Raw genomic sequence first — 14,410 nt, 5'->3', positions numbered from 1 at the left:
TGAAGGCAAGGACAGCATGTTCTTTACAGTGAAATGAAAAATTTTCTTTAAAAGACAAACCCTTCATTCCAAAAATTTGAATGGGAAAACATTTAGCAAATAATTCCAGGCAGCTAAATTTAACGAAGTGAAAAAGTCCCATAAAATATGTTCTTGGACATTTACTTTGTTAAATTTTCATTCACTGTTAGCCACTGCCTCCAAGTTTTCGATTCTAAGATAGCTGATATAAAGAGGAATGCATTTGATTCACAGATGTAGAGAACAAGGTAGTGGTTACCAGTGAGGAGCGGGAATGAGGCAGGGGCAAGACAGAGGAGGTAGGAGAGGAAGAGGTACAAACCTTAAGGTGTAAACTGTACAACAAAGAGAAAACAGTCAACGTTTTATAATAATTATGTGTGCGTTAACTGCTCAGTTGTGTTCCAACTCTATGCAGCTCCATGGGCTGTAATCCACCAGGCTTCTCTGTTCATGGGAGTCTCCAGGCAAGACTACTGGAGTGGATTGCCAGGCCCTCCTTCAGGGAAACTTTCCAACCCAGGGATCAAACCCGGCTCTCCTGCATTGCAGGAGGACTCTACCATCTGAGCAACGAAGAAAGCCTCCAATATAATAACTATAAATGGAGAATAAAATTGTGAATCACTATATTGTATACCTATAACATATAATACTATACAGCAACTATATTTCCATTTAAAAAATCATAAGAAAGAAATGTATTAATAAATGCATTTACTATTCAAAAGACACTATCAAGAAAGCAGAAACACAATCCACAGAATGGGAGATGATATTCAGAAATCATATCTGATAAGGGAATACAGATATATATCTTCACAAATATGAAGATATATGAAGATGTATTCTTCATACAGAATACATAAAGAACTCATACAACTTAATAAAAAGACATATAATCCAAATTCAAAATGGGCAAAGATCCTAAAGAGACAATTCTCCAAAGAAGATAAACATATAGCCATAAGAAAACAAAACAAAACAAACAAAAAAAAATATAGCCATAAGCACAGGTAAAAATGCTCAATATCATTAAGCCATTCAGTTCAGTTCAGTTCAGTTAAGTCACTCAGTCATGTCCGACTCTTTGTGACCCCATGAATCACAGCACGCCAGGCCTCCCTGTCCATCACTAACTCCTGGAGTTTACCCAAACTCATGTCCATCGAGTCAGTGATGCCATCCAGCCACCTCATCCTCTGTCATCCCCTTCTCCTCCTGCCCCCAATCCCTCCCAGCATCAGGGTCTTTTCCAATGAATCAACTCTTCTCATTAGGTGGCCAAAGTATTGGAGTTTCAGCTTCAGCAACAGTCGTTCCAATTAACACCCAGGACTCATCTCCTTTAGAATGGACTGGTTGGATCTCCTTGCAGTCCAAGGGACTCTCAGGAGTCTTCTCTAACACCATAGTTCAAAAGCATCAATTTTTTGGTGCTCAGCTTTCTTCACAGTCCAACTCTCACATCCATACATGACCACTGGAAAAACCACAGCCTTGACTAGATGGACCTTTATTGGCAAAGTAATGTCTCTGTTTTTTAATATGCTGTCTAGCTTGGTCATAACTTTTCTTCCAAGGAGTAAGCATCTTTTAATTTCATGGCTGCAACCACTATCTGCAGTGATTTTGGAGCCCAAAAAAATAAAGTCATCCACTGTTTCCACTATCTCCCCATCTATTTGCCATGAAGTAATGGGACGGGATGCCATGATCTTAGTTTTCTGAATGTTAAGCTTTAAGCCAACTTTTTCACTCTCCTCTGTCACTTTCATCAAGAGGCTCTTTAGTTCCTCTTCACTCTCTGCCATAAGGGTGGTGTCATCTGCATATCTAAGGTTACTGATACTTCTTCCAGCTTGTGCTTCTTCCAGACCAGCGTTTCTCATGATGTACTCTGCATTTAAGTTAAATAAGCAGGGTGACAATATACAACCTTGACGTACTCCTTTTCCTGTTTGGAACCAGTCTGTTGTTCCATGCCCAGTTCTAACTGTTGCTTCCTGACCTGCATATAGGTTTCTCAAGAGGTGGGTCAGGTGGTCTGGTATTTCCATCCCTTTCAGAATTTTCCACAGTTTATTGTGATCCACACAGTCAAAGGCTTTGACATAGTCAATAAAGTAGAAATAGATGTTTTTCTGGAACTCTCTTGCTTTTTCAATGATCCAGCAGATGTCAGCAATTTGATCTCTGGTTCCTCTGCCTTTTCTAAAATCAGCTTGAACATCTGGAAGCTCACGGTTCATGTATTGCTGAAGCCTGGCTTGGAGAATTTTGAGCATTACTTTACTAGCGTGTGAGATGAGTGCAATTGTGCAGTAGTTTGAGCATTCTTTGGGATTGCCTTTCTTTGGGATTGGAATGAAAAGTGACCTTTTCCAGTCCTGTGACCACTGCTGAGTTTTCCAAATTTAGCCATTAGGGAAATGCAAATCTAAATGCCTGTTTCTATGCCTGTTACCATTAATAAATCCAAAAAGTTTGTTCCTGCTCTATTATCAAAACAATCTAAGTTGTACTACATATACACAATGGTATAATCAGTTCAGTTCAGTTCAGTCACTCAGTCGTGTCCAACTCTTTGCAACCCCATGGACTGCAGCACGCCAGGCCTCCCTGTCCATCACCAACTCTCAGAGCTTGCTCAGACTCATGTTCATCAAGTCGGTGATGCCATCCAACCATCTCATCCTCTGTCGTCCCCGTCTCCTCCTGTTTTCAGTCTTTCCCAGCATCAGGGTCTTTTCCAATCAGTCAGTTCTTCGCATCAGGTAGCCAAAGTATTGGAGTTTCAGCTTCAGCATCAGTCCTTCCAATGAATATTTAGGACTGATTTCCTTTAGGATGGACTGGTTGGATCTCCTTGCAGTCCAAGGGACTCTCAAGAGTCTTCTCTAACACCACAGTTCAAAAGCATCAATTCTTCAGTGCTCAGCTTTCTTTATAGTTCAACTCTCATATCCACACATGACCACTGGAAAAACCATAGCCTTGACTAGACAGACCTTTGTTGGCAAAGTAATGGCTCTGCTCTTTAATATGCTGTCTATAATGGTCATAGCTTTTCTTCCAAGAAACAAGTATCTTTTAATTTCAAGGCTGCAGTCACCATCTGCAGTGATTTTGGAGCCCCAAAAATAAGGTCTGTCACTGTTTCCATTGTTTCTCCATCTATTTGCCATGAAGTGATGGGACCGGATGCCATGATCTTAGTTTTTTGAATGTTGAGTTTTAAGCCAGCTTTTTCACTCTCCTTTTTCACTTTCAAAAAGAGGCTTTTTAGTTCCTCTTTGCTTTCTGCCATAAGGGTGGTGTCAAGTGCATATCTGAGGTTATTGGTGTTTCTCCCAGCAATCTCAATTCCAGCCTGTGCTTCATCCATACTAGCATTTCACAAGATGTACTCTGCATATACATTAAATAAACAGGGTTACAATATACAGCCTTGACGTACTCCTTTCCCAATTTGGAACCAGTCCATTTTCCCATGTCTGGTTCTAACTGTTGCTTCTTGACCTGCATACAGATTTCTCAGGAGGCAGGTAAGATGGTCTGGTATTCCCATCTCTTTCAGAATTTTCCAGTTTGTTATGATCCACACAAAGGCTTTGGTGTAATCAATAAAGCAGAAGCAGATGTTTTTCTGGAACTCTCTTGCTTTTTCTATGATCCAATGGATATTGGCAATTTGCCTTTTCTAAATCCAGCTTGAACATCTAGAAGTTCTCAGTTCATGTACTATTGGAGCCTGGCTTGGAGAATTTTGAGCATGACTGCTAGAATGTGAGGTGAGTGCAATTGTGCAGTAGTTTGAATATTCTTTGGCATTGCCTTTCTGTCATTGTACAAAATGAAGCAGGGCAAAGGCTAACAGAGTTTTGCCAAGAGAACACACTGGTCATAGCAAACACCCTCTTCCAACAACACAAGAGAAGACTCTACACATTGACATCACCAGATGGTCAATACCAAAATAAGATTGATTATATTCTTTGCAGCCAAAGATGGAGAAGCTCTATACAGCCAGCAAAAACAAGACCAGGAGCTGACTGTGGCTCAGAACATGAACTCCTTATTACCAAATTCAGACTTAAATTGAAGAAACTAGGGAAAACCACTAGACCATTCAGGTATGACCTAAATCAAATCCCTTATGATTATACAGTGGAAGTTACAAATAGATTCAAGGGATTAGACAGAATAGACAGAGTGCCTGAAGAACTATGGACGGAGGTTTGTGATATTTTCCAGGAGGCAGTGATCAAGATCATCCTCAAGAAAAAGAAATGCAAAAAGGCAAAATGGTTGTCCGAGGAGGCCTTACAAATAGCTGAGAAAAGAAGACAAATTAAAGGCAAAGGAGAAGAGATAAACCCATCTGAATGCAGAGTTCCTAAGAATAGTAAGGAGAGATAAGAAAGCCTTCCTCAGTGATCAATGCAAAGAAATAGAGGAAAACAACAGAATGGGAAAGACTACAGATCTCTTCAAGAAAATCAGAGATACCAAGGGAACATTTCACACAAAGATAGGCACAATAAAGGACAGAAATGGTATGAACCTAACAGAAGCCGAACATGTTAAGAAAAGGGGGCAAAAATATACGGAAGAACTATACAAAAATGATCTTCGTGACCCAGATAACCACTTGGCGTGGTCACTCACCTAGAGCCAGACGTCCTGGAATGCAAAGTCAAGTGGGCCTTAGGAAGCATCACAACGAACAAAGCTAGTGGAGATAATGGAATTTCAGCTGAGCTATTTCAGCCTAAAATATGATGTTGTTAAAGTGCTGCACTCAATATGCCAGCAAATTTTGAAAACTCAGCAGTGGCCACAGGACTGGAAAAGGTCAGTTTTCATTCCAATCCCAAAGAAAGGCAATGTCAAAGAATGGACTATTACTCCTCTATAAAAAAGAATGCATTTGACCTATTTCTAATGAGGTGGATGAACCTAGAGCCTACTATACAAACTGAATAAGTCAGAAAGACAAATATCGTATATTAATGCACATACATGGAATCTAGAAAGATGATACTGGTGAGCCTTTATATAGAGCAGCAAGGGAGAGGCAGACATAGCGAACAGACTTTCGGGCACAGTGAGGGAGAGGGAAGGTGGCATGATTTGAGAGAGCAGCACTGAAACACATGCATTACCGTACGGAAAGCAGAGAGCCAGTGAGAATCTGCTGTATTACACAGGGACCCCAAAGCTGGTGCTCTGCGACAACCTAGGGGGTGGGACGGGGAGGGAGGTTTAAGAGGAAGGAGACGCATGCATACCTATGGCTGATTCATGATGACGTATGGCAGAAACCACTATAAGAATGTAAAGTAATTATCTTCCAGTTAAAAATGAAAGACTGAAAGACGGTAAAAAATCTGATCCTTAAAAACATATAGTAAATTTGACTAGACTAAGTAAAGTTTTAAAATATAATTCAGGACTTATGATAGGTTTTTATATGCTAATGTGAGGTGTGCATGTCCAAGGGAAAATACATCATGTAACATTAATACAGCATCTATTAATTTTTTTTGGAACACATTTTGGGAAATGCTGCTATAAGATTACGCCACTAAGGATTCCACCAGACTAGAAACACAAGAGTAGAGAAGGCATTTAGTTTTGCTTTGAATGTGGGGACTAAGATTTGACAGCTTATTAGGAAATGTTCAGACTCTCTGTTTAAAAAGCCGCACAGCCTCATCAGGACAAGGCAGAGGGAAGAAGCTAGACTGTATCAGTCATTCTTTAAATCTCAGATTCTTCATGTGAAAATAAACCTGCAGGACTAGATGATCTTTAAGTTCCTAAACTCAAAGAGACTAAGAGGAGTCTCTGACTCTAGTACTAATATGTCACAAATATGGTACCATTTGATGCTAAGAAATTTCCTCCATTTGAATATTACCCTCAAAAATATCTTGAAAACAATAATATACCTACTTTTTCCCCCTAAATATGCCAACAAGAACAGATCATGTCCATTTTTTCAGAAGTAGCCACTGTGAGCCAGGTTGGGAGAACAGTTAGGTTAGTTCCTAAGCTAACAGAACACTAAGGTTGCAGTTAGGTTCTTAAGGACAATTGTCCTAGTGAATGGGATATAAAATCTCAAATGGATTTCAGGAACTAAGAAAATGTTTACTGTTGGTTTAATTACACTTAAACCCAAGGTTTTTTATTCACTATTTACTCTTTCTCTCTAGACTTCCCTTCATTCATTTAGCAGTTTCAAAATATTGACCTCAACTGAAAGCAAAATGAGGATGTCTTTTGTTTTATACCTATTTTATGATTACAATAGCAAGATGTACATATTAAAGAGCCATCAAAAATACTACAAAGTGTAGAAAAGATCTTTTAGTCACCTATAACTATTTCTTATCTAAAGGCACTTATTCAAGAACTCCATCTTTTGACAAAACTTCCACATTTAGAGCTTGCTTATTCAATTATTCCAAATTATGGTCAATCTTCAACATTTTGGAAACATAAGTCACTGAACCCTCTGTTTAGTGTCAATACATCAGGAGCACATTAGGAGCGTTCTCTCTTTTTTCAAAACTGGCTTTAAATGCTCATCAGAGCGCCGTGCAAAGGGGCTGGGGTGAGAGCCTGTTACATCTATGAGTGGGGGTTGGGGTGCCCTGAGAGAAAAGGGACCGACCCATCAGGGCAGCTGGGGTGCCCTGGGATTAGGCAGCAAATAGAATTCCCCTCTGGAGGTTCCATGCGCCACCTGGGAGCCAGCCCTCCCTTCAAGGCAGATCACCGGGGAGGGGACGAAGGAGGAGCGCCCGCGGTGGCGGTGATACGGGGTCACGTCCTCAGAGGTACTGCTGGCAACTGGGGTAGCCTAGGGCCGGGGCACCCTCCTTAGCGGGCAGCTGGCTGGGGTCCTCCAGGAATGGGGGTGCATTGCGGAACCGATGGGTGGGGTGGCGCGTGAGAAGGATGAGGGTCAGAAAGACGCCCCCCATCATCGCCTAGCCCACCATATCCAAGGTGCCACTGTGGGGCGCCAGCACCGCCCGGGTCAGCGCTCCACCGGTGACGGAGCCCCAGGAATCTTCCTTGGCCTGCAGCCACAGCAGACCGCAGGCGAAGGTGGAAATCAGCTCCCCCCTGCAATCCGAAGGGCTGCGATGCTTACAGCTGTGACACTGCCTCTCCATCGGTGCCCAATTCCCACAGGGGCGCCGCGGAAGCCCTTAGTGGCTGGGAAGACCACCGCCGATCACACCCGCGGTGAAGGTACCCCGCGATCACCCCCAATTCGCCACGCACAAGGTTCCCCGAGCCTTCTCATTTTATTTTTTTAAAACATGTGCATTCAGCATCGGTTTCTCGGTCCATCATCACTGAAAAATTCCCGCCCATGTGCTAAACTCACTTGCTCCTCACTGGTGGAGCCAAATCCCACCTCTGGAGGTGAGTCCCACCTTCCTTTCCTGAGTGACCGAGCCCGGCTTTTGGAGAAAGTCCACCATCAGGGCCGACGAACGTCACCATGGATTCATAGCGGCAACTTGAAATGAGTTCTACCCAACCACCCTCTACCTGACAACCTACAGAATTCCTCAGGACCTCGGGATCACTCGCTGAAATGACTGGCACCACCTTCCAAATAGTTGCTCAGACTGGAAACCTAGGAGTCCTCTTCAGTCTTCCCTGCTCCTTCATCTCCATGTATAATCCATCATCAAGTCCACTGCATGGTTACCCCCTAAATGTGTTATGATTCCATCCCTTTGATGCCATGTCTCCACCTTCACCTCCTTAATCCAAAGTATTATCACCACTGACCTATACTGCTGCCATAATGCCCTGGCTAGGTTCCCTGACTGTGCTTCTCCTCCTTCTAATCTCTTTTCTGCACTGCAGAAGAGAATGAAAATTTTAAAACACAAATACTATATTATGTTCCCTAACCCCTCTTCCCGTAACACCACACTCAGCCCCCATCCTACCACAGGGCTTCTGCTGTGAGAAGGAACACTCCCAGTCCTCCCCCCGCACGCACCTGCTAAAATCTCCTACCCACACATCGGGCTTTCATGCACTTGTCAATTCTGCAGTGAATTAAACCCCAAATTAAGCTAGGCTCCCTGTCATAGGTGCTCACAGTCTCCTTCCTTCTTAGCACTTATCCCAGTTGTAGTTTTATACTTAACTCAGGTTTTTTAAAAATTAATATGTCTTCTCCACTGTATTAGAAGCATAATGATGACAGGGGCTATTTTATTTTTGCTCACTATTGAATGAACAGCTCTCTAGTATAGTGCCTACCACATGTTAGGTTTTAATAAAGGCCTGTGACATTAATCAATTAAATAACAAGGAAGAAAACAAATCCCTCAAAATCCCAGTGCCCCCAAATAATCAGTTATATTTGAAGTATTTCCTTCTAATAATTTTAATGCTTGATGTGTTGATATTTTCATATCTGGCTAGATATTATATACATAATTGTAATTATAATTCTTACATCAAATTCCAAGAATTTTCTAATATCTTTAGTCTTCAAAAACTCCATTTTTAATGGCTGCATGTTATTCCAACTTCTGAATCTAGCCTAACACTTTTGAGCACTCTGCTATTATTAGGATTTCATGATAGCATTATTCTTATAAATAATGTCATAGCAGCCATTTTTGTACATTTTATGCATCTAAACTTATGGCCACTTACACAGGACACATCCCTAAAATAAGGTAAATTCTAAAGTTATGATGCATAAATTTTGTTACGACTTGGGAATACCTGGATATTAAGAATATAAGAGAAATGAATGGTATCATAGTATTTACATATTCCTATGTTGAAATAAATTACTCAGATTTAGATTGCAAGGCAGGGATAGACTAATCAGTTCATTGCAAGCATTTACTCAACTTTTAAAACTATACCTTGTACCCAGCTTACTCTAGGGAAAGACTGACAGAATATTTTGCAGGATGGACTTATTTTTCAGCACTCTGCCCTAGTGTCCTGAAAAGAACCCTCTGGAGAAAATACTTTCCCAGTTTGGGGATTATTTTTTCTGCTTACAAATCTAGTAAGGCTATTGATAGTTCAATGGGGTCCTTCACAGTATTTTCCAGTAATAGTTACACTTTACAAAAATAACATAAATACATCCTAAAGACTCTACTAATTGTATATGTTTTAAAGTTGTTCCTAATATTTCTTTAGATACATTAATCGAGGTCCAGTGTCCTGACTTGGGGCAAGAAATCAATTAAAACACCAACCGCTAAGGCTTCAAGAAGGTGAAATTATCTGGAATGCTGTATATTCCCTCCCTGCTTTCCCCAATTATAGGATTTCCTTTTGGGAGGTTTCCACACAAGAGTCTCAATTACAAGAGTCTATTAACAAAAACAAAGCCTTCTAGATGGGCATTCTTTGCAAGACTATTATTACATTCAAAACAATTGCAGCAATACTGTCAATAAATATATTTACAATTTTCTGATGCTTTATATGAATGTCAGAAATATCCATTTTTCATTCTGAGAAGATTCAATTCTCAATCTACTATGTAAGCACACATCAAGCTAGGAAAAGAAATCCATGCACAGCATGACCTATTTTTGATGTACTGAATTTCTTCTCAAAAAGAATTAAAAATGGTCATTAAAAAATCTAGACAGAGAAGCATTAATACAATGGATGTAAAAGCATATTTCATATGCTTTTTCATGGATAGTAAGAATGAGTTGTATCTTTTATGAGGTTCTACAACAATAATGTTTAGGTGTATTTTGCTTTATATACATGAATTTAAATCCTCTCCATTCTCAGAATATATTTAAATTCATAGTCATATCCTCAGCTGCCTACTCTAGTAAATAATTCTTTTTGTAAATAAAAGAGCAGCCTTTATTAAGGTAGACTAAATTTTGGTACTATGACTATTCATATTTTTGTCACACTATTATGTTTTTCATTTAGACATACTCAGAGGTACTCTTGCTTCTACAGCAGAATTTTCACTTTTATTATCTAACTCTTCTGCTTTTGTTATAAAATGCACTAAGATTTAAAAAAGCTTTTTCTAACATTTACAACTCCATGACATAAGTATGTATACCTATTTTACAGATGAGGATATCAAAGTTCATAAATAATAAACTGCCTAGAGTTCAATAACTAGAAAAGCAGAATTGGAACCAAGTTCTTTTGGGCTCTGTACCTCTGCTCTTTCCACTACATCAGGTAACAAACTGCACGACCGTGATACCTACAGTTGTGAGCATCACTGATGATATAATTTTTTACCTATTTTTGGCATTCAGCAAATGACACCTACATGTTGTCATCACCATCATTTTTATAATGCCATCTATATATGAGCATGCCTTACCAGAAAAAATATGCTATCAACAAGGCCTCTTCAATCAGAGCGTTTTCTTTTTCTTGCCTATGCCTCCCTTCTATTACCCCATGAATGAAGTACAATTCCGCATTTTCTCCCCTACACATACAAGTTAAGGACAGTAGTAGTAGAGCAGAAAGAACACAGGCTTTTGAGTCATCTAGACCTGCATCTGACTCCTAACATCACGGCTTACAGCTACATAACTATGGACAGTTACTTAACTTCTCTGAGATGACGATCTTTTCATCTGCTAAGGGAATAGCGATGCCTGTCTTTTAGTGTTTGCACATTAGAAGCAATGCATGCACATAGTAGCCACTCTGTCAATAAATTCTCACACTACCCTATGCTTTGGTTAAATCAGACCACATACCAACCCCCCTACCCTTCCATCTGTGCTTTGCCACAGCGTTGGCCTGTAATCCTTCCCTGTCATCCGATTCTTAATCCAACCTTTGTTCAAAAGTCACTTCCATTGAGCTTTCCCAAGTCCTACTAACCAGAAAACAGCTCTCCTTTATAACTTGCTTATTAGACCCACTGTATCTTGTGTCATGAATCTGAGCAAACTCTGGAAGATAGTGGAGGACAAGAGCCTGGCTACAACCCATGAGGTTGCAAAGAATTGGGCCAACAGTAACTGTACAACAACATCATATATCATAATGCTTATATTTGTCTATGTCATTAAACTGTAAGAACTTGGATTACACGTGTAACCATTTAATCTTCTCTGTTTTCTCCAAAGCACCTAGCTAGGATCTGACACTCAACTAATGGATGAATAAATCAAATATACAATGTTTATATGGAATCTATATCCTATCTTTAATCACCTCAAAATCTCTTTATTTAAAATGTACACTGGGAAGACCCAGAGGGATGGGATGGGGAGGGAGGTGGGAGGGGGGATTGGGATGGGGAACACATGTAAATCCATGGCTGATTCATGTCAATGTATGGTAAAAACCACTACAATAAAAAAAAAAAAGAAAAAATAAATTAATTAAAAAAATAAAATGTGCAGGAACTCTTGAGTTAACAGTTTCAGACATGCGACCCATTTTTAAAGTGACTAAGTCAAACTTTCTATTCCTTGACCCTTCTCTAGAGAACATCCCTTTGAGGATGGGTATGAATAAACTGGAATTTCCAGAAGAGCCTTAAGAGCACTGAGGCGCACTGTAGAAATGCAGCCTGAATCAAAAGGGATGGGAAGATTACAACAATGTGGTTTAAAGAGAGGGAAGTGATGTGGAAAATCAGATTTTAAAAAAGCGATTCTGCTGAGAATAAACATCTTTTGGTCAAGAAAACTTCTTAACGTATTTGTGAGAAATCAAAAAATTTTATTCATTATTGACTCTTGTACTAGGGTTCTGCAGAGAAATAGAATGTGTGTGTGTGTGTGTGTGTGTGTGTGTGTGTGTGTGTGTGTGTGTGTAAAATAAGGAACTGACTGACATGTTTGTGGAGGCTGAGAAGTCTCACAATGCCATCTGCAAGCCAGGGTCACGGGAGAGTCCATGGGGTAGTTTCAGTCCAAGTCTGAAGGCCTGAGAACCAGGCGCCTTAGTGCCGTGAGTCCCGTCTGAGGGCAGGAGAAGGTCAATGTCCCAGCTCAAGTGGTTAGGGAGAGAAGGTGAGGGGGAGGGAGGGGGAAAGAGAAAGAAATCGAGACTGAGAGAATTCTCCCCTCCTCCATCTTCTTGTTCTGATCATGCCCTCACTGGATGATGTCCACCTGCACTGGGGAGGAAAATCTGCTTTATTCCGTCTACTGATTTAAACGCTCATTTCATCGAGACACACAATCACAGACATACCTAAAAATAACGTTCAGCCAAATATCTGGGCACCCTATGATCCAGGCAAGTTAACAAATAAAATTAACCATCATAACCCTCGAGTCTAAAAAGACGTCATTTCGGCAAAAATAGGAAATCCAGCAACGCAAACCAGAGTGGCTAGTCGCTCCTCCGTCTGTTGCTGATCACAGCCACCAGTCTGCGGGTGAGTCACAGCAGGAAAGCCTCGGAGGAGCGACATGGCGGGCACCGAAGCTCAGCAGGCGCTCTGCCTGCCAAGCCCTACCATGTTGGCTGGGGGAAGGGTGCCTTTTCCACATCTGCTGAGGAGCTAAAACCCGAAGGGTTATAACAGGAGACTGGGAAGTTGTTCCAGATTGTCTCCTATGGTCAACAACAGCCTGTCGATAAACCCTCTGGTTCCATATCTACTAGGGAAAAAAAGAGGTAAACTTTTATCAGAATGCCAGACGGTTTATCAACAGGCTGCTGTTGACCATAGGAGACAATCTGGAACAACTTCCCAGGTCTCCTATGTGTAAAATAGATAGCCAATGGGAATGTGCTGTCTGGCTCGGGAAACTCAAAAGGGCTCTGCGTCAACCTAGACGGGTGGGGTGGGGAGGCAGCTGGGAGGGAGGTTCTAAAGGGAGGGCCTGTATGTATCCCTATGGCTGAGTCATGTTGAGGTTTGACAGAAAACAGCAATTATCCCTCAATAAAAAAAAAATAATAAATTAAAAATAAACTACCTGCTTGTGAACTGGGGCTATAAATGCTACAAGGTTCCAAATATTCAGTGTGGCAAGACTTCACCTGTGCTTTCACTATATACAAATTATCTGAGGGCGAGAAAAACACCCCGAAGTCTCGGCTCCCTCAAAGGCTGGAACGGTGTGGAGACAACGGCACAGGTGGGAACCCTGGACAAAACAGGCCAGGAGAGGCACCACACAGTTCCTGTTCCATAGAGAGCCTGCTCCTCAGCCTATCCTCATGGGACTTCTACCTCGCCTGAAGGACCAGGTGGGCTTCCAGTAGTGGCTGGGATGGTAAAGAATCTCCCTGCAATGCAGGAGACCCGGATTCAATCTCTGGGTTGGGAAGATCCCCCGGAGGAGGGCATGATGACCCACTCCGGTATTCTTGCCTGGAGAATTCCATGGACAGAGGAGCCTGGAGGGCTACAGTCCATGGGGTTGCAAAGAGTCGGACACTGAGCGACTTTTTTTTTTTTTTTGAGCGATTTCTTTTTAAGGACTGGATAAATAACTGCCCCTCCAGGAAGGCCTTCCTAATCCTCCTCTTCTTTCTTTTCCCTCCTTCTCCCCCTCCTCCACTAGGACATGCTGAGAATTCAGCTTGACTCCCTCAGTAATACCAACTCGTGTTGCACTTCTCCTTCTCAGCAGTATTTAGGTGTGTCTTGTTCACCGTGGTGGGGTCTTTGCGTGTTGATCTCCCACATAAACCACACATGCCTTGAGGGCGGGACCAAGCCTCCATTCCTACACACGCCCAGCACTAGGGCGAGGCCTATGTAGGCCCTCCCATGGGCGGCCCCACCTGCCCAGAAGACATTTCCCTGTTCTTGACCTGCTCAGCCATCCTTGAACCGAGTTTCCCACTACTTCTCAAGAGGGAGCCATTCGTCACCTGGCTCCGCAATGACCCATCTGTGAGGAGCTCCCGCAGGGACCAGCGTGGCCTTTGGTCCCGCTCTGACTCACTCCTCCACCCGAAGAGGAGTGCCACGTGCAGGGCTTGTGAAAGGGGAATAAGTACACCCAGTCCTGCCCTTGTCTTATCCTTTGTTCCAGCTTTCACGAGGTTGTATTCTGGTCTGCAATCTTGTTTTCAGTCTTCGAGCATCAGTTCAACTCAGAGGCGTATTAGCGGGCTTACCTGATTACACATGTAAACCACATCAAACTGTGTCGGTAATAAGCTGACATTTTGATTTCCATCTGCCTGAGTCCTTTGTCTTTCTCTCAACTGTTTCCAAACTCAAGCAGGAGTGGGTGTGATGTACTGTCTACCTAATATCTTCATACTCACGAGTCCTACTTCAGATTATAATATTTCACTTCCTTGGAAACTCTTTCTTGACCTCTGAAACTTCGTTGGGTCCTCTTGTGTTATATATATATTTCTGTCATGGAACTTATTTAATAGCATA

General features: G+C 41.7%; 1 pseudogene; it reads right to left on the bottom strand.

Moving 5' to 3' along the window:
- Positions 1-6,866: 6,866 nt before the first annotated feature.
- On the bottom strand, positions 6,867-12,472 carry LOC122700831 (annotated as a pseudogene).
- Positions 12,473-14,410: the final 1,938 nt, after the last annotated feature.

Source organism: Cervus elaphus, chromosome 9 (genome assembly GCF_910594005.1).
Source record: "Cervus elaphus chromosome 9, mCerEla1.1, whole genome shotgun sequence".
In the NCBI taxonomy this organism is placed as follows: Eukaryota; Metazoa; Chordata; class Mammalia; order Artiodactyla; family Cervidae; genus Cervus; species Cervus elaphus.
This window is presented reverse-complemented; position numbering and strand designations above follow the sequence as displayed.